This window comes from Sinohyriopsis cumingii, unplaced genomic scaffold (genome assembly GCF_028554795.1).
Source record: "Sinohyriopsis cumingii isolate HCF-2022 unplaced genomic scaffold, ASM2855479v2 utg001517l, whole genome shotgun sequence".
NCBI classification, from domain to species: domain Eukaryota; kingdom Metazoa; phylum Mollusca; class Bivalvia; order Unionida; family Unionidae; genus Sinohyriopsis; species Sinohyriopsis cumingii.
Genome location: NW_028316009.1, coordinates 319,323 through 345,223, shown reverse-complemented (window position 1 = coordinate 345,223; position 25,901 = coordinate 319,323). Strand labels below are relative to the sequence as shown.

General features: G+C 37.5%; 4 non-coding genes across 4 annotated transcripts; all 4 read left to right on the top strand.

Moving 5' to 3' along the window:
• Positions 1 to 6,178: 6,178 nt before the first annotated feature.
• LOC149772079 (U1 spliceosomal RNA) lies at positions 6,179 to 6,339 on the top strand. The gene has a single exon (XR_016417989.1). It is a non-coding gene; the product is annotated as a U1 spliceosomal RNA (small nuclear RNA).
• A 1,487-nt stretch (positions 6,340 to 7,826) lies between these two features.
• On the top strand, positions 7,827 to 7,990 carry LOC149772078 (U1 spliceosomal RNA). The gene has a single exon (XR_016418008.1). It is a non-coding gene; the product is annotated as a U1 spliceosomal RNA (small nuclear RNA).
• A 7,155-nt stretch (positions 7,991 to 15,145) lies between these two features.
• Positions 15,146 to 15,310, top strand: LOC149772077 (U1 spliceosomal RNA). Its single transcript, XR_016417999.1, has one exon. It is a non-coding gene; the product is annotated as a U1 spliceosomal RNA (small nuclear RNA).
• Positions 15,311 to 22,453: 7,143 nt separating this feature from the next.
• On the top strand, positions 22,454 to 22,618 carry LOC149772076 (U1 spliceosomal RNA). The gene has a single exon (XR_016417998.1). It is a non-coding gene; the product is annotated as a U1 spliceosomal RNA (small nuclear RNA).
• The last annotated feature ends 3,283 nt before the right edge of the window (positions 22,619 to 25,901 follow it).

Here is a 25,901-nt window from a genome sequence, read left to right as displayed (position 1 = left end):
ATACCTGCATTTTTCATTTATGACACCAAGCTATCTTGCCAGTGCAAACACAATCCCTTTCCCTACGTAACAGTTCGGGAAAGCATTGTGTACTAAACAGCTGGATGTGATTGACCATAGTTCTTGCTAGACGACTATTGCTATTTCACTGTCAACTTGCTGTGAAGTAACTATGGGAGGTCAATGGCTGATATCAGTTTCAAGAACAAGACAAGCCCGAAACGCGGAATTGAAAAATGTATCCATATATTTAATTAAAAAACCATAATAGCTGAAAAATACGCACCGTTGCCTCAAGTTAAGAAATTTGCCAGGGGCCAATATACGAAACTATCCCCTGCCGTCCGAGCAAACCTATATAGCATATATCCACCGTAAAAGAAACTGAAATTGCAAATAAAGGACTATTTGAAGACATTTCAGTTACTTTTGTAATGTTGAAACATAAGCTATAAAGTTATTCGGAATACTAAGACATCAGCAGTACCATGGCCCTGAATCGTTTTAATTTATTTTCATTACTTAGAGGCACACTTCCTACTCCAGACACAAATGTCAGTTGATAAACGTCAGTAAACGTCAAGAAATCATACTTACCTGGACCAGGGAGTACCGTGATCAGCTAGGCGGTTTCCCCAGGATATCCGGCCAAGACAAAGTAGATCAAAGAATTCTTTTGAAGTGAAAGTTCAAAGTTTACCGCTTTGGAATATGTATCGCCGTGTTGAAATCAACATCTCAAGGTATGTGAATTCGGATGTGTATCTTCGTACACTACGAGTGGAAGGACGAATTTCTCGGGAGGAAGCGCTTCGCAAACTTGAAGCTGCGGGTGTTACTATTTCTGACATCGAAGGTTTATATAGAGAAGGGGAAAATGCCCCATGGAATGCTGTGCTCAAGTCCCAAGAGAAGGCAAAAGGCGTGACCGGTGACGGCATTAAATATATTGCTAACCTAATAATTGACCTCAGAATACACTGGCTGCCCCTGTTTGTCAATGATATTGTTATCAAGGAAGTTCTAAAGGATTATGGGGAGATCCTTGACATAACCAGAGACAAGACAATTATAAACAAGGACACAATGATTGAAAACGGTACAAGGATAGTGAAACTCCGGACCACAGAATTCGATTGCAGGAATATTCCCCACATCGTGTCGCTTGGCATGTGTGGTATGCTTATAACAATGAAGGGCCGCCCCCCACTTTGCCTGAGATGTCGTCAGTCGGGGCACCTCCGAAAAGACTGCCCAGAGAAAGGTGCTAGCTATGCTTCAGCAGTGAATAATAAAGGACACGTTGCCCAACAACCACCTGCACCAAGCACATCAACCCAAGCAACGACACACGAACCTTTAACACCAGCAGCCCCTGCGTCGACAAACAGCAAACCAATTGATCACCCCACCACCCCCACCCTCTTGGACGCCTCCCACGGGGCGGAAGAGGAAGTAGCGACCCAAACACAAGAGAAAGCAACAGTACCGGATGACAATGATGAAGATGACTCGAATCAACCCAGACCACAAGAAAAAAGAGAATTGTTTGACCTAGATTCGTGCACGTGGCAGGTAGTCACGTCCAAAAGATCAAAAAAGTCTCGTCTTGAGGAGGATTCAAGTATGGATGTGCAAAATTCTTAATTTGGATTACACTACAGTAACTATGTAATAAAGAAATCGGAACGCTCACGGACAATGAATATAATCAAATGGACCGGGCATATACAAGGACAGTAAAATGGACAATGAATAAGCATAACGGACTAAATATTTCAGGACTTTCCCTGGTTATACGTTCTATTACAGGTTTGTTCTTTTACTTAATCATAATTTTTCATTCTCTTCAAATGTACAATATCCTTCATATCATCCTTATCTATTTCATAGCACATACAACATTTGTAGATTTTTATCTATTTTCTTCAACCATATTTTATCCCTTAATTACATATCCTCCCTTATTATGTTATCGTTCAGCAAGTCATTTCTGGTTTCCAATAGTATTACCTTATACAACGGACTCTACCCGTCTCGAGTTCAGATTGATTCACTTGATACACCTAGAGTCCCACATACATTAACGATTTTGAACCTATTCTGGACATGCCATACCAATAACAAGCAACCCATGAGTAAAATTAATATCCTTACATTAAATGTCAATGGCCTTCGAACCAACACGGATCAAAAACTATACGAGATTAGAAACTTGGTATCTTCGCATCACATCGACCTTGTATTCCTACAAGAAACCCACGTGGAGAAAAGAACCCTTACTTCAAAAATTCAAGATAAATTGCAATGTTATTATGCCATATGGAGTTTTGGCTCGAATCTTTCATCTGGAGTTGCTATCATTAATTTTAATCCTAACATACGTTTTTTAAAATATGAAACGGATTTTGACGGTAGAATAATATGTGCTGACTTTCAATTTAATGATATACCATATCGTGCCATAAATATATATGCCCCCATCCCTGATTCGGAGAAAAGTTAATTTTTTACTTCATTGTTCACATATTTAACGGGACAACATAATCTCATTCTTGCTGGAGATTTCAATTGTGTCACTAACTCCAACCTTGACCGAGTAGGTAATCTAACCAATTACAGCGATAAGTCCGTCCAAACATTGAAATCGCTTATATCCAACTTTAAACTAATTGACACATTTCGCAAACTGAACCCCTCAGCAAAATTGTACACATGGTATCGAAACACACTAGACCCCTCATTACCACTGTTAGCAAGCAGACTTGATCGACTGTATGTTTCTAAAAACATAGCAAATTTCATCATTAATTCGACAATCGTTAACTTCGCTCAGTCCGACCACGATGCAGTAACTTTAAGTATAGCATGTAACTCATCAATATCATATGGTACCGGTTACTGGAAATGCAATAACTCGCACTTAAACCATAACACATTAAAAACTCTCATTACGGACCTAATTAAGAGAGAACTAAGATATCATAACATCACCCTAGAATATTGGGATGAGCTAAAACTCAAACTTAAAGAAGAAATCATTCGATATTCCAAACAACTTTCGAAAATTAAAAACTCTGCAATTAAATCATTGAAGAAAGACTACCAATATCTAAGACAGAAATATGATTTAACCAATAATGAAGAACTTCTCTTTCAAATACAAGAACTCCGAATGTCTATCAAGGAATTACAAAATGAAAAATATATAGGATCAGTCATTAGGAGCAAAGCGAAAATTTTAGATAATAACGAAAGACCGAGCCAATTCTTTTTTCAATTAGAAAATAAAAAGGGTTCCCAGAAAACTATCACTGAAATTGAGTATAATAATGTGACTCATAACTCAAGTGTTGATATCTTAAACTGTTTTAAAAAGTTTTATTCAAATCTTTTTACCACCGAATTGATTGATGAAGAATTATTTAAAGAATTTCTAACTGGGTTACCTCAGTTAAAGGCTGAAGATAACCAATTCCTTACCGGACCAATTACTAAAGTAGAAATTTGGAAATCTTTAAATATGATGGAGCCAAATAAATCACCTGGACCCGATGGTCTCACAAAAGAGTTTTATGTCACGTTTTTTGAATGTTTAGGCGACACATTAGTCCGTTTATATAATTTGATCTTTGAATCAAACACTTTGTCTGATTCACAAAAACTATCTTATATTACGTTATTATGTAAGGATCCTGAAAATTCAAATAATATGAAAAATTGGAGACCTATCTCCCTATTAAATTTAGACTATAAAATTCTATCCAAAGTTATTGCTAATCGACTTGGAAATGTCATGTCCAAAATAATACACATGGATCAAACATGTGGAGTTAAAGGTCGATCTATTTTTGATAATGGTCACCTTATACGAAACATCTGTGACTACATCGAACAAAAAGAATTATCATGTGCATTTATTTCCTTAGATCAAGAAAAGGCATTTGATAGGGTAAATTATCAATTTATGTTAAAAACATTAGAATCTTTCGGGTTTGATCCTGACTTTATTAAATGGATTTCAATTTTCTACACTGATATTAGTTCATCAGTTATAGTCAATAATTTTATTTCGGACCCCTTTTTAATCTCAAGAGGAGTCCGTCAAGGTTGCAGTCTTTCCCCCCTTTTATATGTAATAGTGTACGAGCCCTTTGCAATCAAAATTCGAAACGACCCAGAAATTATAGGTGTTAAGGTGCCAGGTGCAACAGAAGCCTGTAAGATCTCCCTTTTCGCGGACGATAGTACAGGCTTCTGTTGCACGGACAAATCGATCGAACGGTATTTATTTTGGTCTCGCATGTACGATCGCGCTTCCGGTGCTAAGGTAAATTATAGCAAATCAAACGGTATGTTCATGGGTAAATGGCGGAACCGCAGTGATCACCCCTTTGGCATTTCCTGGATCGACAAACAAAAAATTGTAGGGTTTCATTTTGGCAACGATTTAAGTCATGATGATCACTGGAACAAAAATGATACTAAACTTACGAATACACTATTACTATGGAAACGTAGAAATTTACCTCTCATTTCTAAATCCCATGTTATTAATCTTTTAGCTTATAGCAAAATTTGGTATACTGCAACCGTGACTGATCTACCTAAACATTATGAAATTTTAATAAATAGGAATATCTTCACATTTTTGTGGAATTCTAAATTCGAACCTCTCGCTAGAGCTGTATGCATCAATCCCCTTTACGACGGAGGTTTAAACATCACCCATTTGAGATGTAAAATCCAAGCAATACGTATACAGCACATACAAAAATTACTCGACGATGAATATTCAGCCAAATGGAAAGATTTTGCAAGGTATTGGACCGGTTTACAACTAAGGTCTTTCAACCCTAATTTGGCGCTTAATAAATTTACTCATACGCTATATGTTCCTAAATTCTATCAAAAGTGCATGACCATTTTCAAAACATTTCATGAAAATAATCCTAGTCTCAAATTTGGTCTAGTCCCCACAAAATATTTCTACCAACGACAATTACAAAGCTATGTTCTTGAACCTAAAATAACCAAATTATACGATTTAAATTTCGGCAACATTTGGAAAAATTTGCATAATAAATTTTTAGACCCCATCACTAGAGATGTGTGTTTCAAAACAATACATGATATTTTGCCCGTTAACTACAACATGTTCTTAAAGAAGATTTCCAAATCTAAGTTATGCGCTTTTTGCGGTGACATTGAAACGACTGATCATTTATTTTTCGAATGCAAATTAATACTCCCCTTACAACAGCTCATTATCAAATGGTTAAAAAAACTTTCCAGAAACTCCTTCAATACCTTTTATACTTTCCTTAAATTCGGTCTTATCCCGAATGGGGCCTCGTTCCCGGAACCTGAATTCGAGGACTTGTGCCTTTTATTATGCGCTGAATATAAATATGCTATATGGATTAAACGTATACGAGCATATTATTATAAAGAAGTGGTAACCAGTAACACCTTGTTATCCTTCTTTCTCTCCCGATTAAAATGCAGAATCAGAACTGACTTTTCCAGGCTTAACTTGGTTCATTTTATAGATAAATGGTGTTTAGCTGGATTATTCTGTTCTCTCTTCAATTTTGAATTAGTAATAGACATAAGTCTAGAATAATACTACATTCCTTCCCTTTTGGATAAATCCAATTATATATAATTTTACGATTTCTCCTTAGCTCTCACTACACAGTCACCATGTTTTAATCCACGTCTGCCGGCCTACACGTTAATTTAAGAATATCTCAAGCAGCACGTGCTAACATTCTCTGTTTTATTGCACGAACTTTTACAGCACTTCACTGGTCTATCAAATTTACATGAGGTATAGTACTTGCATCACCTTAAATACACTTTGCATTTTTAAGAATACAGTTTCTCTAATATTAGAATTTTATAATTTGCAATATTTAAACTTCTGTATGAGATTAGTATACGTTTCGCAAACTAGATGTTACAAATTTACAATAGAAATTGCATACAATCATATTATGTATAACTTTGTCGCTTGTGAGCTATGCGCTTTACAATATATGTACATTTGTGTGTATACAAGAGCATGGATGGACAGTGAGTGTGCACATCTACGTGTATTTATGAGTTTGTGTGCTAAGGCGTGTATGGGGTGAAGATGGGAGTGTCGTTTTCGCTTGTACATTTTAACATGTAAATATTGAATAAAGATTTTATGAAAAATAAAAAAAAAGGTTTCCCCAGGATGAGGCCTTTCCATTGCACTTCGGTTGGGCTGAAACCTGCGATCACCCCAAATGTGGGTGACTCGGGGTCGTTATTTATTAGTGTGGGGGTTTGCGTTCGCGCTAACCCCTGATAATTCAATTAAAAATAACCAATAATCTCAAGCTTATGACAAAATTAGTCTGGATGTCTCTGATTAGCACGTGCCAATCGATAATGTTATTATTTCTTACACTGCTCTTTCAAGGGGTGGGTACCCCGGGTGGTCTAAATAGCCCACCATTACGGATCGCGGCCATCTCACCTGTCTGCGTGTGTTTGAGTTTCGGATTTGGCCCATGTAGTTATCTGAGAAAGCTTGCCAGTATTTTATCATGGGTCGGGAGTTCTTTCCGTTCATTTTTCTTCTCCCGGGTTCTTCCTCCACCATTTATATTGCCTGCCATGCATAGCCTATCTTGTGCCGAAAAATGGCATTAAACCCTACAACAAACAACTTTCAAAGAGCCATCTCACAACGAACGTGTGAAATATCTTTGAGTAACAGCGATCCAGCATATTTGTGAGAGAAAGAAAGAATGAAAGAAAGAAAGAAAGAGAAATAAATGGAAACATGCTTACTGGATTCGACGAAAATCAAGTTTTATTTTCACAGAACTTCTCTGCAGTAGAGAGAGAGAGAGAGAGAGAGAGAGAGAGAGAGAGAGAGAGAGAAACAATATCTTCAAATAACAGGAACAACTTCGTTAATACAGCGAGCTTGTTGTCCTTATCAAAAGCAGTGACAGCTTCATCATAAGTCTCATTGTAGAGATCATCTGCATCACCAGTTACTTCTGTATCAGCAGCACTTTCAACAATCCAAAGCTTCTAGACTCGGAGTACGGCGAAGCGTAGCTGGCCAATCAGTGGCACAAAGATTTCAAATTTAATAAAACAGAGGAAACAAATAGTAGTATTCCTTTGACCTGACAAGTCGATTTGCAGCGGTTCATAGCAAAAGAGGTTGATGCACTGCAGCCTCAAATTTATACCTGCATTTTTCATTTATGACACCAAGCGATCTTGCCAGTGCAAACACAATCCCTTTCCCTACGTAACAGTTCGGGAAAGCATTGTGTACTAAACAGCTGGATGTGATTGACCATAGTTCTTGCTAGACGACTATTGCTATTTCACTGTCGACTTGCTGTGAAGTAACTATGGGAGGTCAATGGCTGATATCAGTTTCAAGAACAAGACAAGCCCGAAACGCGGAATTGAAAAATGTATACATATATTTAATTAAAAAACTATAATAGCTGAAAAATACGCACCGTTGCCTCAAGTTAAGAAATTTGCCAGGGGCCAATATACGAAACTATCCCCTGCCGTCCGAGCAAACCTATATAGCATATATCCACCGTAAAAGAAACTGAAATTGCAAATAAAGGACTATTTGAAGACATTTCAGTTACTTTTGTAATGTTGAAACATAAGCTATAAAGTTATTCGGAATACTAAGACATCAGCAGTACCATGGCCCTGAATCGTTTTAATTTATTTTCATTACTTAGAGGCACACTTCCTACTCCAGACACAAATGTCAGTTGATAAACGTCAGTAAACGTCAAGAAATCATACTTACCTGGACCAGGGAGTACCGTGATCAGCTAGGCGGTTTCCCCAGGATGAGGCCTTTCCATTGCACTTCGGTTGGGCTGAAACCTGCGATCACCCCAAATGTGGGTGACTCGGGGTCGTTATTTATTAGTGTGGGGGTCTGCGTTCGCGCTAACCCCTGATAATTCAATTAAAAATAACCAATAATCTCAAGCTTATGACAAAATTAGTCTGGATGTCTCTGATTAGCACGTGCCAATCGATAATGTTATTATTTCTTACACTGCTCTTTCAAGGGGTGGGTACCCCGGGTGGTCTAAATAGCCCACCATTACGGATCGCGGCCATCTCACCTGTCTGCGTGTGTTTGAGTTTCGGATTTGGCCCATCTAGTTATCTGAGAAAGCTTGCGAGTATTTTATCATGGGTCGAGAGTTCTTTCCGTTCATTTTTCTTCTCCCGGGTTCTTCCTCCACCATTTTTATTGCCTGCCATGCATAGCCTATCTTGTGCCGAAAAATGGCATTAAACCCTACAACAAACAACTTTCAAAGAGCCATCTCACAAACGAACGTGTGAAATATCTTTGAGTAACAGCGATCCAGCATATTTGTGAGAGAAAGAAAGAATGAAAGAAAGAAAGAAAGAGAAATAAATGGAAACATGCTTACTGGATTCGACGAAAATCAAGTTTTATTTTCACAGAACTTCTCTGCAGTAGAGAGAGAGAGAGAGAGAGAGAGAGAGAGAGAGAGAGAGAAACAATATCTTCAAATAACAGGAACAACTTCGTTAATACAGCAAGCTTGTTGTCCTTAGCAAAAGCAGTGACAGCTTCATCATAAGTCTCATTGTAGAGATCATCTGCATCACCAGTTACTTCTGTATCAGCAGCACTTTCAACAATCCAAAGCTTCTAGACTCGGAGTACGGCGAAGCGTAGCTGGCCAATCAGTGGCACAAAGATTTCAAATTTAATAAAACAGAGGAAACAAATAGTAGTATTCCTTTGACCTGACAAGTCGATTTGCAGCGGTTCATAGCAAAAGAGGTTGATGCACTGCAACCTCAAATTTATACCTGCATTTTTCATTTATGACACCAAGCGATCTTGCCAGTGCAAACACAATCCCTTTCCCTACGTAACAGTTCGGGAAAGCATTGTGTACTAAACAGCTGGATGTGATTGACCATAGTTCTTGCTAGACGACTATTGCTATTTCACTGTCGACTTGCTGTGAAGTAACTATGGCAGGTCAATGGCTGATATCAGTTTCAAGAACAAGACAAGCCCGAAACGCGGAATTGAAAAATGTATCCATATATTTAATTAAAAAACTATAATAGCTGAAAAATACGCACCGTTGCCTCAAGTTAAGAAATTTGCCAGGGGCCAATATACGAAACTATCCCCTGCCGTCCGAGCAAACCTATATAGCATATATCCACCGTAAAAGAAACTGAAATTGCAAATAAAGGACTATTTGAAGACATTTCAGTTACTTTTGTAATGTTGAAACATAAGCTATAAAGTTATTCGGAATACTAAGACATCAGCAGTACCATGGCCCTGAATCGTTTTAATTTATTTTCATTACTTAGAGGCACACTTCCTACTCCAGACACAAATGTCAGTTGATAAACGTCAGTAAACGTCAAGAAATCATACTTACCTGGACCAGGGAGTACCGTGATCAGCTAGGCGGTTTCCCCAGGATATCCGGCCAAGACAAAGTAGATCAAAGAATTCTTTTGAAGTGAAAGTTCAAAGTTTACCGCTTTGGAATATGTATCGCCGTGTTGAAATCAACATCTTAAGGTATGTGAATTCGGATGTGTATCTTCGTACACTACGAGTGGAAGGACGAATTTCTCGGGAGGAAGCGCTTCGCAAACTTGAAGCTGCGGGTGTTACTATTTCTGACATCGAAGGTTTATATAGAGAAGGGGAAAATGCCCCATGGAATGCTGTGCTCAAGTCCCAAGAGAAGGCAAAAGGCGTGACCGGTGACGGCATTAAATATATTGCTAACCTAATAATTGACCTCAGAATACACTGGCTGCCCCTGTTTGTCAATGATATTGTTATCAAGGAAGTTCTAAAGGATTATGGGGAGATCCTTGACATAACCAGAGACAAGACAATTATAAACAAGGACACAATGATTGAAAACGGTACAAGGATAGTGAAACTCCGGACCACAGAATTCGATTGCAGGAATATTCCCCACATCGTGTCGCTTGGCATGTGTGGTATGCTTATAACAATGAAGGGCCGCCCCCCACTTTGCCTGAGATGTCGTCAGTCGGGGCACCTCCGAAAAGACTGCCCAGAGAAAGGTGCTAGCTATGCTTCAGCAGTGAATAATAAAGGACACGTTGCCCAACAACCACCTGCACCAAGCACATCAACCCAAGCAACGACACACGAACCTTTAACACCAGCAGCCCCTGCGTCGACAAACAGCAAACCAATTGATCACCACACCACCCCCACCCTCTTGGACGCCTCCCACGGGGCGGAAGAGGAAGTAGCGACCCAAACACAAGAGAAAGCAACAGTACCGGATGACAATGATGAAGATGACTCGAATCAACCTAGACCACAAGGAAAAAGAGAATTGTTTGACCTAGATTCGTGCACGTGGCAGGTAGTCACGTCCAAAAGATCAAAAAAGTCTCGTCTTGAGGAGGATTCAAGTATGGATGTGCAAAATTCTTAATTTGGATTACACTACAGTAACTATGTAATAAAGAAATCGGAACGCTCACGGACAATGAATATAATCAAATGGACCGGGCATATACAAGGACAGTAAAATGGACAATGAATAAGCATAACGGACTAAATATTTCAGGACTTTCCCTGGTTATACGTTCTATTACAGGTTTGTTCTTTTACTTAATCATAATTTTTCATTCTCTTCAAATGTACAACATCCTTCATATCATCCTTATCTATTTCATAGCACATACAACATTTGTAGATTTTTATCTATTTTCTTCAACCATATTTTATCCCTTAATTACATATCCTCCCTTATTATGTTATCGTTCAGCAAGTCATTTCTGGTTTCCAATAGTATTACCTTATACAACGGACTCTACCCGTCTCGAGTTCAGATTGATTCACTTGATACACCTAGAGTCCCACATACATTAACGATTTTGAACCTATTCTGGACATGCCATACTAATAACAAGCAACCCATGAGTAAAATTAATATCCTTACATTAAATGTCAATGGCCTTCGAACCAACACGGATCAAAAACTATACGAGATTAGAAACTTGGTATCTTCGCATCACATCGACCTTGTATTCCTACAAGAAACCCACGTGGAGAAAAGAACCCTTACTTCAAAAATTCAAGATAAATTGCAATGTTATTATGCCATATGGAGTTTTGGCTCGAATCTTTCATCTGGAGTTGCTGTAATTAATTTTAATCCTAACATACATTTTTTAAAATATGAAACGGATTTTGACGGTAGAATAATATGTGCTGACTTTCAATTTAATGATATACCATATCGTGCCATAAATATATATGCCCCCATCCCTGATTCGGAGAAAAGTTAATTTTTTACTTCATTGTTCACATATTTAACGGGACAACATAATCTCATTCTTGCTGGAGATTTCAATTGTGTCACTAACTCCAACCTTGACCGAGTAGGTAATCTAACCAATTACAGCGATAAGTCCGTCCAAACATTGAAATCGCTTATATCCAACTTTAAACTAATTGACACATTTCGCAAACTGAACCCCTCAGCAAAATTGTACACATGGTATCGAAACACACTAGACCCCTCATTACCACTGTTAGCAAGCAGACTTGATCGACTGTATGTTTCTAAAAACATAGCAAATTTCATCATTAATTCGACAATCGTTAACTTCGCTCAGTCCGACCACGATGCAGTAACTTTAAGTATAGCATGTAACTCATCAATATCATATGGTACCGGTTACTGGAAATGCAATAACTCGCACTTAAACCATAACACATTAAAAACTCTCATTACGGACCTAATTAAGAGAGAACTAAGATATCATAACATCACACTAGAATATTGGGATGAGCTAAAACTCAAACTTAAAGAAGAAATCATTCGATATTCCAAACAACTTTCGAAAATTAAAAACTCTGCAATTAAATCATTGAAGAAAGACTACCAATATCTAAGACAGAAATATGATTTAACCAATAATGAAGAACTTCTCTTTCAAATACAAGAACTCCGAATGTCTATCAAGGAATTACAAAATGAAAAATATATAGGATCAGTCATTAGGAGCAAAGCGAAAATTTTAGATAATAACGAAAGACCGAGCCAATTCTTTTTTCAATTAGAAAATAAAAAGGGTTCCCAGAAAACTATCACTGAAATTGAGTATAATAATGTGACTCATAACTCAAGTGTTGATATCTTAAACTGTTTTAAAAAGTTTTATTCAAATCTTTTTACCACAGAATTGATTGATGAAGAATTATTTAAAGAATTTCTAACTGGGTTACCTCAGTTAAAGGCTGAAGATAACCAATTCCTTACCGGACCAATTACTAAAGTAGAAATTTGGAAATCTTTAAATATGATGGAGCCAAATAAATCACCTGGACCCGATGGTCTCACAAAAGAGTTTTATGTCACTTTTTTGAATGTTTAGGCGACACATTAGTCCGTTTATATAATTTGATCTTTGAATCAAACACTCTGTCTGATTCACAAAAACTGTCTTATATTACGTTATTATGTAAGGATCCTGAAAATTCAAATAATATGAAAAATTGGAGACCTATCTCCCTATTAAATTTAGACTATAAAATTCTATCCAAAGTTATTGCTAATCGACTTGGAAATGTCATGTCCAAAATAATACACATGGATCAAACATGTGGAGTTAAAGGTCGATCTATTTTTGATAATGGTCACCTTATACGAAACATCTGTGACTACATCGAACAAAAAGAATTATCATGTGCATTTATTTCCTTAGATCAAGAAAAGGCATTTGATAGGGTAAATTATCAATTTATGTTAAAAACATTAGAATCTTTCGGGTTTCATCCTGACTTTATTAAATGGATTTCAATTTTCTACACTGATATTAGTTCATCAGTTATAGTCAATAATTTTATTTCGGACCCCTTTTTAATCTCAAGAGGAGTCCGTCAAGGTTGCAGTCTTTCCCCCCTTTTATATGTAATAGTGTACGAGCCTTTTGCAATCAAAATTCGAAACGACCCAGAAATTATAGGTGTTAAGGTGCCAGGTGCAAGAGAAGCCTGTAAGATCTCCCTTTTCGCGGACGATAGTACAGGCTTCTGTTGCACGGACAAATCGATCGAACGGTATTTATTTTGGTCTCGCATGTACGATCGCGCTTCCGGTGCTAAGGTAAATTATAGCAAATCAAACGGTATGTTCATGGGTAAATGGCGGAACCGCAGTGATCACCCCTTTGGCATTTCCTGGATCGACAAACAAAAAATTGTAGGGTTTCATTTTGGCAACGATTTAAGTCATGATGATCACTGGAACAAAAATGTTACTAAACTTACGAATACACTATTACTATGGAAACGTAGAAATTTACCTCTCATTTCTAAGTCCCATGTTATTAATCTTTTAGCTTATAGCAAAATTTGGTATACTGCAACCGTGACTGATCTACCTAAACATTATGAAATTTTAATAAATAGGAATATCTTCACACTTTTGTGGAATTCTAAATTCGAACATCTCGCTAGAGCTGTATGCATAATAATAATAATAATAATAATAATGCTTTATTTATAGAGGGTGACTCATTAGTCAAGGACTATTCTCCCTTGAGGCCCTCTTAAGGCATCAATCCCCTTTACGACGGAGGTTTAAACATCACCCATTTGAAATGTAAAATCCAAGCAATACGTATACAGCATATACAAAAATTACTCGACGATGAATATTCAGCCAAATGGAAAGATTTTGCAAGGTATTGGATCGGTTTACAACTAAGGTCTTTCAACCCTAATTTGGCGCTTAATACATTTACTCATACGCTATATGTTCCTAAATTCTATCAAAAGTGCATGACCATTTTCAAAACATTTTATGAAAATAATCCTAGTCTCAAATTTGGTCTAGTCCCCACAAAATATTTCTACCAACGACAATTACAAAGCTATGTTCTTGAACCTAAAATAACCAAATTATACGATTTAAATTTCGGCAACATTTGGAAAAATTTGCATAATAAATTTTTAGACCCCATCACTAGAGATGTGTGTTTTAAAACAATACATGATATTTTGCCCGTTAACTACAACATGTTCTTAAAGAAGATTTCCAAATCTAAGTTATGCGCTTCTTGCGGTGACATTGAAACGACTGATCATTTATTTTTCGAATGCAAATTAATACTCCCCTTACAACAGCTCATTATCAAATGGTTAAAAAAACTTTCCAGAAACTCCTTCAATACCTTTTATACTTTCCTTAAATTCGGTCTTATCCCGAATGGGGCCTCGTTCCCGGAACCTGAATTCGAGGACTTGTGCCTTTTATTATGCGCTGAATATAAATATGCTATATGGATTAAACGTATACGAGCATATTATTATAAAGAAGTGGTAACCAGTAACACCTTGTTATCCTTCTTTCTCTCCCGATTAAAATGCAGAATCAGAACTGACTTTTCCAGGCTTAACTTGGTTCATTTTATAGATAAATGGTGTTTAGCTGGATTATTCTGTTCTCTCTTCAATTTTGAATTAGTAATAGACATAAGTCTAGAATAATACTACATTCCTTCCCTTTTGGATAAATCCAATTATATATAATTTTACGATTTCTCCTTAGCTCTCACTACACAGTCACCATGTTTTAATCCACGTCTGCCGGCCTACACGTTAATTTAAGAATATCTCAAGCAGCACGTGCTAACATTCTCTGTTTTATTGCACGAACTTTTACAGCACTTCACTGGTCTATCAAATTTACATGAGGCATAGTACTTGCATCACCTTAAAGACACTTTGCATTTTCAAGAATACAGTTTCTCTAATATTAGAATTTTATAATTTGCAATATTTAAACTTCTGTATGAGATTATTATACGTTTCGCAAACTAGATGTTACAAATTTACAATAGAAATTGCATACAATAATATTATGTATAACTTTGTCGCTTGTGAGCTATGCGCTTTACAATATATGTACATTTGTGTGTATACAAGAGCATGGATGGACAGTGAGTTTGCACATCTACGTGTATTTATGAGTTTGTGTGCTAAGGCGTGTATGGGGTGAAGATGGGAGTGTCGTTTTCGCTTGTACATTTTAACATGTAAATATTGAATGAAGATTTTATGAAAAATAAAAAAAGGTTTCCCCAGGATGAGGCCTTTCCATTGCACTTCGGTTGGGCTGAAACCTGCGATCACCCCAAATGTGGGTGACTCGGGGTCGTTATTTATTAGTGTGAGGGTCTGCGTTCGCGCTAACCCCTGATAATTCAATTAAAAATAACCAATAATCTCAAGCTTATGACAAAATTAGTCTGGATGTCTCTGATTAGCACGTGCCAATCGATAAGGTTATTATTTCTTACACTGCTCTTTCAAGGGGTGGGTACCCCGGGTGGTCTAAATAGCCCACCATTACGGATCGCGGCCATCTCACCTGTCTGCGTGTGTTTGAGTTTCGGATTTGGCCCATGTGGTTATCTGAGAAAGCTTGCCAGTATTTTATCCTGGGTCGGGAGTTCTTTCCGTTCAGTTTTCTTCTCCCGGGTTCTTCCTCCACCATTTATATTGCCTGCCATGCATAGCCTATCTTGTGCCGAAAAATGGCATTAAACCCTACAACAAACAACTTTCAAAGAGCCATCTCACAACGAACGTGTGAAATATCTTTGAGTAACAGCGATCCAGCATATTTGTGAGAGAAAGAAAGAATGAAAGAAAGAAAGAAAGAGAAATAAATGGAAACATGCTTACTGGATTCGACGAAAATCAAGTTTTATTTTCACAGAACTTCTCTGCAGTAGAGAGAGAGAGAGAGAGAGAGAGAGAGAAACAATATCTTCAAATAACAGGAACAACTTCGTTAATACAGCAAGCTTGTTGTCCTTATCAAAAGCAGTGACAGCTTCATCATAAGTCTCATTGTAGAGATCATCTGCATCACCAGTTACTTCTGTATCAGCAGCACTTTCAACAATCCAAAGCTTCTAGACTCGGAGTACGGCGAAGCGTAGCTGGCCAATCAGTGGCACAAACATTTCAAATTTAATAAAACAGAGGAAACAAATAGTAGTATTCCTTTGACCTGACAAGTCGATTTGCAGCGGTTCATAGCAAAAGAGGTTGATGCACTGCAGCCTCAAATTTATACCTGCATTTTTCATTTATGACACCAAGCGATCTTGCCAGTGCAAACACAATCCCTTTCCCTACGTAACAGTTCGGGAAAGCATTGTGTACTAAACAGCTGGATGTGATTGACCATAGTTCTTGCTAGCCGACTATTGCTATTTCACTGTCGACTTGCTGTGAAGTAACTATGGGAGGTCAATGGCTGATATCAGTTTCAAGAACAAGACAAGCCCGAAACGCGGAATTGAAAAATGTATCCATATATTTAATTAAAAAACTATAATAGCTGAAAAATACGCACCGTTGCCTCAAGTTAAGAAATTTGCCAGGGGCCAATATACGAAACTATCCCCTGCCGTCCGAGCAAACCTATATAGCATATATCCACCGTAAAAGAAACTGAAATTGCAAATAAAGGACTATTTGAAGACATTTCAGTTACTTTTGTAATGTTGAAACATAAGCTATAAAGTTATTCGGAATACTAAGACATCAGCAGTACCATGGCCCTGAATCGTTTTAATTTATTTTCATTACTTAGAGGCACACTTCCTACTCCAGACACAAATGTCAGTTGATAAACGTCAGTAAACGTCAAGAAATCATACTTACCTGGACCAGGGAGTACCGTGATCAGCTAGGCGGTTTCCCCAGGATATCCGGCCAAGACAAAGTAGATCAAAGAATTCTTTTGAAGTGAAAGTTCAAAGTTTACCGCTTTGGAATATGTATCGCCGTGTTGAAATCAACATCTCAAGGTATGTGAATTCGGATGTGTATCTTCGTACACTACGAGTGGAAGGACGAATTTCTCGGGAGGAAGCGCTTCGCAAACTTGAAGCTGCGGGTGTTACTATTTCTGACATCGAAGGTTTATATAGAGAAGGGGAAAATGCCCCATGGAATGCTGTGCTCAAGTCCCAAGAGAAGGCAAAAGGCGTGACCGGTGACGGCATTAAATATATTGCTAACCTAATAATTGACCTCAGAATACACTGGCTGCCCCTGTTTGTCAATGATATTGTTATCAAGGAAGTTCTAAAGGATTATGGGGAGATCCTTGACATAACCAGAGACAAGACAATTATAAACAAGGACACAATGATTGAAAACGGTACAAGGATAGTGAAACTCCGGACCACAGAATTCGATTGCAGGAATATTCCCCACATCGTGTCGCTTGGCATGTGTGGTATGCTTATAACAATGAAGGGCCGCCCCCCCACTTTGCCTGAGATGTCGTCAGTCGGGGCACCTCCGAAAAGACTGCCCAGAGAAAGGTGCTAGCTATGCTTCAGCAGTGAATAATAAAGGACACGTTGCCCAACAACCACCTGCACCAAGCACATCAACCCAAGCAACGACACACGAACCTTTAACACCAGCAGCCCCTGCGTCGACAAACAGCAAACCAATTGATCACCCCACCACCCCCACCCTCTTGGACGCCTCCCACGGGGCGGAAGAGGAAGTAGCGACCCAAACACAAGAGAAAGCAACAGTACCGGATGACAATGATGAAGATGACTCGAATCAACCCAGACCACAAGAAAAAAGAGAATTGTTTGACCTAGATTCGTGCACGTGGCAGGTAGTCACGTCCAAAAGATCAAAAAAGTCTCGTCTTGAGGAGGATTCAAGTATGGATGTGCAAAATTCTTAATTTGGATTACACTACAGTAACTATGTAATAAAGAAATCGGAACGCTCACGGACAATGAATATAATCAAATGGACCGGGCATATACAAGGACAGTAAAATGGACAATGAATAAGCATAACGGACTAAATATTTCAGGACTTTCCCTGGTTATACGTTCTATTACAGGTTTGTTCTTTTACTTAATCATAATTTTTCATTCTCTTCAAATGTACAACATCCTTCATATCATCCTTATCTATTTCATAGCACATACAACATTTGTAGATTTTTATCTATTTTCTTCAACCATATTTTATCCCTTAATTACATATCCTCCCTTATTATGTTATCGTTCAGCAAGTCATTTCTGGTTTCCAATAGTATTACCTTATACAACGGACTCTACCCGTCTCGAGTTCAGATTGATTCACTTGATACACCTAGAGTCCCACATACATTAACGATTTTGAACCTATTCTGGACATGCCATACTAATAACAAGCAACCCATGAGTAAAATTAATATCCTTACATTAAATGTCAATGGCCTTCGAACCAACACGGATCAAAAACTATACGAGATTAGAAACTTGGTATCTTCGCATCACATCGACCTTGTATTCCTACAAGAAACCCACGTGGAGAAAAGAACCCTTACTTCAAAAATTCAAGATAAATTGCAATGTTATTATGCCATATGGAGTTTTGGCTCGAATCTTTCATCTGGAGTTGCTATAATTAATTTTAATCCTAACATACATTTTTTAAAATATGAAACGGATTTTGACGGTAGAATAATATGTGCTGACTTTCAATTTAATGATATACCATATCGTGCCATAAATATATATGCCCCCATCCCTGATTCGGAGAAAAGTTAATTTTTTACTTCATTGTTCACATATTTAACGGGACAACATAATCTCATTCTTGCTGGAGATTTCAATTGTGTCACTAACTCCAACCTTGACCGAGTAGGTAATCTAACCAATTACAGCGATAAGTCCGTCCAAACATTGAAATCGCTTATATCCAACTTTAAACTAATTGACACATTTCGCAAACTGAACCCCTCAGCAAAATTGTACACATGGTATCGAAACACACTAGACCCCTCATTACCACTGTTAGCAAGCAGACTTGATCGACTGTATGTTTCTAAAAACATAGCAAATTTCATCATTAATTCGACAATCGTTAACTTCGCTCAGTCCGACCACGATGCAGTAACTTTAAGTATAGCATGTAACTCATCAATATCATATGGTACCGGTTACTGGAAATGCAATAACTCGCACTTAAACCATAACACATTAAAAACTCTCATTACGGACCTAATTAAGAGAGAACTAAGATATCATAACATCACACTAGAATATTGGGATGAGCTAAAACTCAAACTTAAAGAAGAAATCATTCGATATTCCAAACAACTTTCGAAAATTAAAAACTCTGCAATTAAATCATTGAAGAAAGACTACCAATATCTAAGACAGAAATATGATTTAACCAATAATGAAGAACTTCTCTTTCAAATACAAGAACTCCGAATGTCTATCAAGGAATTACAAAATGAAAAATATATAGGATCAGTCATTAGGAGCAAAGCGAAAATTTTAGATAATAACGAAAGACCGAGCCAATTCTTTTTTCAATTAGAAAATAAAAAGGGTTCCCAGAAAACTATCACTGAAATTGAGTATAATAATGTGACTCATAACTCAAGTGTTGATATCTTAAACTGTTTTAAAAAGTTTTATTCAAATCTTTTTACCACAGAATTGATTGATGAAGAATTATTTAAAGAATTTCTAACTGGGTTACCTCAGTTAAAGGCTGAAGATAACCAATTCCTTACCGGACCAATTACTAAAGTAGAAATTTGGAAATCTTTAAATATGATGGAGCCAAATAAATCACCTGGACCCGATGGTCTCACAAAAGAGTTTTATGTCACTTTTTTGAATGTTTAGGCGACACATTAGTCCGTTTATATAATTTGATCTTTGAATCAAACACTCTGTCTGATTCACAAAAACTGTCTTATATTACGTTATTATGTAAGGATCCTGAAAATTCAAATAATATGAAAAATTGGAGACCTATCTCCCTATTAAATTTAGACTATAAAATTCTATCCAAAGTTATTGCTAATCGACTTGGAAATGTCATGTCCAAAATAATACACATGGATCAAACATGTGGAGTTAAAGGTCGATCTATTTTTGATAATGGTCACCTTATACGAAACATCTGTGACTACATCGAACAAAAAGAATTATCATGTGCATTTATTTCCTTAGATCAAGAAAAGGCATTTGATAGGGTAAATTATCAATTTATGTTAAAAACATTAGAATCTTTCGGGTTTCATCCTGACTTTATTAAATGGATTTCAATTTTCTACACTGATATTAGTTCATCAGTTATAGTCAATAATTTTATTTCGGACCCCTTTTTAATCTCAAGAGGAGTCCGTCAAGGTTGCAGTCTTTCCCCCCTTTTATATGTAATAGTGTACGAGCCTTTTGCAATCAAAATTCGAAACGACCCAGAAATTATAGGTGTTAAGGTGCCAGGTGCAAGAGAAGCCTGTAAGATCTCCCTTTTCGCGGACGATAGTACAGGCTTCTGTTGCACGGACAAATCGATCGAACGGTATTTATTTTGGTCTCGCATGTACGATCGCGCTTCCGGTGCTAAGGTAAATTATAGCAAATCAAACGGTATGTTCATGGGTAAATGGCGGAACCGCAGTGATCACCCCTTTGGCATTTCCTGGATCGACAAACAAAAAATTGTAGGGTTTCATTTTGGCAACGATTTAAGTCATGATGATCACTGGAACAAAAATGTTACTAAACTTACGAATACACTATTACTATGGAAACGTAGAAATTTACCTCTCATTTCTAAGTCCCATGTTATTAATCTTTTAGCTTATAGCAAAATTTGGTATACTGCAACCGTGACTGATCTACCTAAACATTATGAAATTTTAATAAATAGGAATATCTTCACACTTTTGTGGAATTCTAAATTCGAACATCTCGCTAGAGCTGTATGCATAATAATAATAATAATAATAATAATGCTTTATTTATAGAGGGTGACTCATTAGTCAAGGACTATTCTCCCTTGAGGCCCTCTTAAGGCATCAATCCCCTTTACGACGGAGGTTTAAACATCACCCATTTGAAATGTAAAATCCAAGCAATACGTATACAGCATATACAAAAATTACTCGACGATGAATATTCAGCCAAATGGAAAGATTTTGCAAGGTATTGGATCGGTTTACAACTAAGGTCTTTCAACCCTAATTTGGCGCTTAATACATTTACTCATACGCTATATGTTCCTAAATTCTATCAAAAGTGCATGACCATTTTCAAAACATTTTATGAAAATAATCCTAGTCTCAAATTTGGTCTAGTCCCCACAAAATATTTCTACCAACGACAATTACAAAGCTATGTTCTTGAACCTAAAATAACCAAATTATACGATTTAAATTTCGGCAACATTTGGAAAAATTTGCATAATAAATTTTTAGACCCCATCACTAGAGATGTGTGTTTTAAAACAATACATGATATTTTGCCCGTTAACTACAACATGTTCTTAAAGAAGATTTCCAAATCTAAGTTATGCGCTTCTTGCGGTGACATTGAAACGACTGATCATTTATTTTTCGAATGCAAATTAATACTCCCCTTACAACAGCTCATTATCAAATGGTTAAAAAAACTTTCCAGAAACTCCTTCAATACCTTTTATACTTTCCTTAAATTCGGTCTTATCCCGAATGGGGCCTCGTTCCCGGAACCTGAATTCGAGGACTTGTGCCTTTTATTATGCGCTGAATATAAATATGCTATATGGATTAAACGTATACGAGCATATTATTATAAAGAAGTGGTAACCAGTAACACCTTGTTATCCTTCTTTCTCTCCCGATTAAAATGCAGAATCAGAACTGACTTTTCCAGGCTTAACTTGGTTCATTTTATAGATAAATGGTGTTTAGCTGGATTATTCTGTTCTCTCTTCAATTTTGAATTAGTAATAGACATAAGTCTAGAATAATACTACATTCCTTCCCTTTTGGATAAATCCAATTATATATAATTTTACGATTTCTCCTTAGCTCTCACTACACAGTCACCATGTTTTAATCCACGTCTGCCGGCCTACACGTTAATTTAAGAATATCTCAAGCAGCACGTGCTAACATTCTCTGTTTTATTGCACGAACTTTTACAGCACTTCACTGGTCTATCAAATTTACATGAGGCATAGTACTTGCATCACCTTAAAGACACTTTGCATTTTCAAGAATACAGTTTCTCTAATATTAGAATTTTATAATTTGCAATATTTAAACTTCTGTATGAGATTATTATACGTTTCGCAAACTAGATGTTACAAATTTACAATAGAAATTGCATACAATAATATTATGTATAACTTTGTCGCTTGTGAGCTATGCGCTTTACAATATATGTACATTTGTGTGTATACAAGAGCATGGATGGACAGTGAGTTTGCACATCTACGTGTATTTATGAGTTTGTGTGCTAAGGCGTGTATGGGGTGAAGATGGGAGTGTCGTTTTCGCTTGTACATTTTAACATGTAAATATTGAATGAAGATTTTATGAAAAATAAAAAAAGGTTTCCCCAGGATGAGGCCTTTCCATTGCACTTCGGTTGGGCTGAAACCTGCGATCACCCCAAATGTGGGTGACTCGGGGTCGTTATTTATTAGTGTGAGGGTCTGCGTTCGCGCTAACCCCTGATAATTCAATTAAAAATAACCAATAATCTCAAGCTTATGACAAAATTAGTCTGGATGTCTCTGATTAGCACGTGCCAATCGATAAGGTTATTATTTCTTACACTGCTCTTTCAAGGGGTGGGTACCCCGGGTGGTCTAAATAGCCCACCATTACGGATCGCGGCCATCTCACCTGTCTGCGTGTGTTTGAGTTTCGGATTTGGCCCATGTGGTTATCTGAGAAAGCTTGCCAGTATTTTATCCTGGGTCGGGAGTTCTTTCCGTTCAGTTTTCTTCTCCCGGGTTCTTCCTCCACCATTTATATTGCCTGCCATGCATAGCCTATCTTGTGCCGAAAAATGGCATTAAACCCTACAACAAACAACTTTCAAAGAGCCATCTCACAACGAACGTGTGAAATATCTTTGAGTAACAGCGATCCAGCATATTTGTGAGAGAAAGAAAGAATGAAAGAAAGAAAGAAAGAGAAATAAATGGAAACATGCTTACTGGATTCGACGAAAATCAAGTTTTATTTTCACAGAACTTCTCTGCAGTAGAGAGAGAGAGAGAGAGAGAGAGAGAGAAACAATATCTTCAAATAACAGGAACAACTTCGTTAATACAGCAAGCTTGTTGTCCTTATCAAAAGCAGTGACAGCTTCATCATAAGTCTCATTGTAGAGATCATCTGCATCACCAGTTACTTCTGTATCAGCAGCACTTTCAACAATCCAAAGCTTCTAGACTCGGAGTACGGCGAAGCGTAGCTGGCCAATCAGTGGCACAAACATTTCAAATTTAATAAAACAGAGGAAACAAATAGTAGTATTCCTTTGACCTGACAAGTCGATTTGCAGCGGTTCATAGCAAAAGAGGTTGATGCACTGCAGCCTCAAATTTATACCTGCATTTTTCATTTATGACACCAAGCGATCTTGCCAGTGCAAACACAATCCCTTTCCCTACGTAACAGTTCGGGAAAGCATTGTGTACTAAACAGCTGGATGTGATTGACCATAGTTCTTGCTAGCCGACTATTGCTATTTCACTGTCGACTTGCTGTGAAGTAACTATGGGAGGTCAATGGCTGATATCAGTTTCAAGAACAAGACAAGCCCGAAACGCGGAATTGAAAAATGTATCCATATATTTAATTAAAAAACTATAATAGCTGAAAAATACGCACCGTTGCCTCAAGTTAAGAAATTTGCCAGGGGCCAATATACGAAACTATCCCCTGCCGTCCGAGCAAACCTATATAGCATATATCCACCGTAAAAGAAACTGAAATTGCAAATAAAGGACTATTTGAAGACATTTCAGTTACTTTTGTAATGTTGAAACATAAGCTATAAAGTTATTCGGAATACTAAGACATCAGCAGTACCATGGCCCTGAATCGTTTTAATTTATTTTCATTACTTAGAGGCACACTTCCTACTCCAGACACAAATGTCAGTTGATAAACGTCAGTAAACGTCAAGAAATCATACTTACCTGGACCAGGGAGTACCGTGATCAGCTAGGCGGTTTCCCCAGGATATCCGGCCAAGACAAAGTAGATCAAAGAATTCTTTTGAAGTGAAAGTTCAAAGTTTACCGCTTTGGAATATGTATCGCCGTGTTGAAATCAACATCTCAAGGTATGTGAATTCGGATGTGTATCTTCGTACACTACGAGTGGAAGGACGAATTTCTCGGGAGGAAGCGCTTCGCAAACTTGAAGCTGCGGGTGTTACTATTTCTGACATCGAAGGTTTATATAGAGAAGGGGAAAATGCCCCATGGAATGCTGTGCTCAAGTCCCAAGAGAAGGCAAAAGGCGTGACCGGTGACGGCATTAAATATATTGCTAACCTAATAATTGACCTCAGAATACACTGGCTGCCCCTGTTTGTCAATGATATTGTTATCAAGGAAGTTCTAAAGGATTATGGGGAGATCCTTGACATAACCAGAGACAAGACAATTATAAACAAGGACACAATGATTGAAAACGGTACAAGGATAGTGAAACTCCGGACCACAGAATTCGATTGCAGGAATATTCCCCACATCGTGTCGCTTGGCATGTGTGGTATGCTTATAACAATGAAGGGCCGCCCCCCCACTTTGCCTGAGATGTCGTCAGTCGGGGCACCTCCGAAAAGACTGCCCAGAGAAAGGTGCTAGCTATGCTTCAGCAGTGAATAATAAAGGACACGTTGCCCAACAACCACCTGCACCAAGCACATCAACCCAAGCAACGACACACGAACCTTTAACACCAGCAGCCCCTGCGTCGACAAACAGCAAACCAATTGATCACCCCACCACCCCCACCCTCTTGGACGCCTCCCACGGGGCGGAAGAGGAAGTAGCGACCCAAACACAAGAGAAAGCAACAGTACCGGATGACAATGATGAAGATGACTCGAATCAACCCAGACCACAAGAAAAAAGAGAATTGTTTGACCTAGATTCGTGCACGTGGCAGGTAGTCACGTCCAAAAGATCAAAAAAGTCTCGTCTTGAGGAGGATTCAAGTATGGATGTGCAAAATTCTTAATTTGGATTACACTACAGTAACTATGTAATAAAGAAATCGGAACGCTCACGGACAATGAATATAATCAAATGGACCGGGCATATACAAGGACAGTAAAATGGACAATGAATAAGCATAACGGACTAAATATTTCAGGACTTTCCCTGGTTATACGTTCTATTACAGGTTTGTTCTTTTACTTAATCATAATTTTTCATTCTCTTCAAATGTACAACATCCTTCATATCATCCTTATCTATTTCATAGCACATACAACATTTGTAGATTTTTATCTATTTTCTTCAACCATATTTTATCCCTTAATTACATATCCTCCCTTATTATGTTATCGTTCAGCAAGTCATTTCTGGTTTCCAATAGTATTACCTTATACAACGGACTCTACCCGTCTCGAGTTCAGATTGATTCACTTGATACACCTAGAGTCCCACATACATTAACGATTTTGAACCTATTCTGGACATGCCATACTAATAACAAGCAACCCATGAGTAAAATTAATATCCTTACATTAAATGTCAATGGCCTTCGAACCAACACGGATCAAAAACTATACGAGATTAGAAACTTGGTATCTTCGCATCACATCGACCTTGTATTCCTACAAGAAACCCACGTGGAGAAAAGAACCCTTACTTCAAAAATTCAAGATAAATTGCAATGTTATTATGCCATATGGAGTTTTGGCTCGAATCTTTCATCTGGAGTTGCTATAATTAATTTTAATCCTAACATACATTTTTTAAAATATGA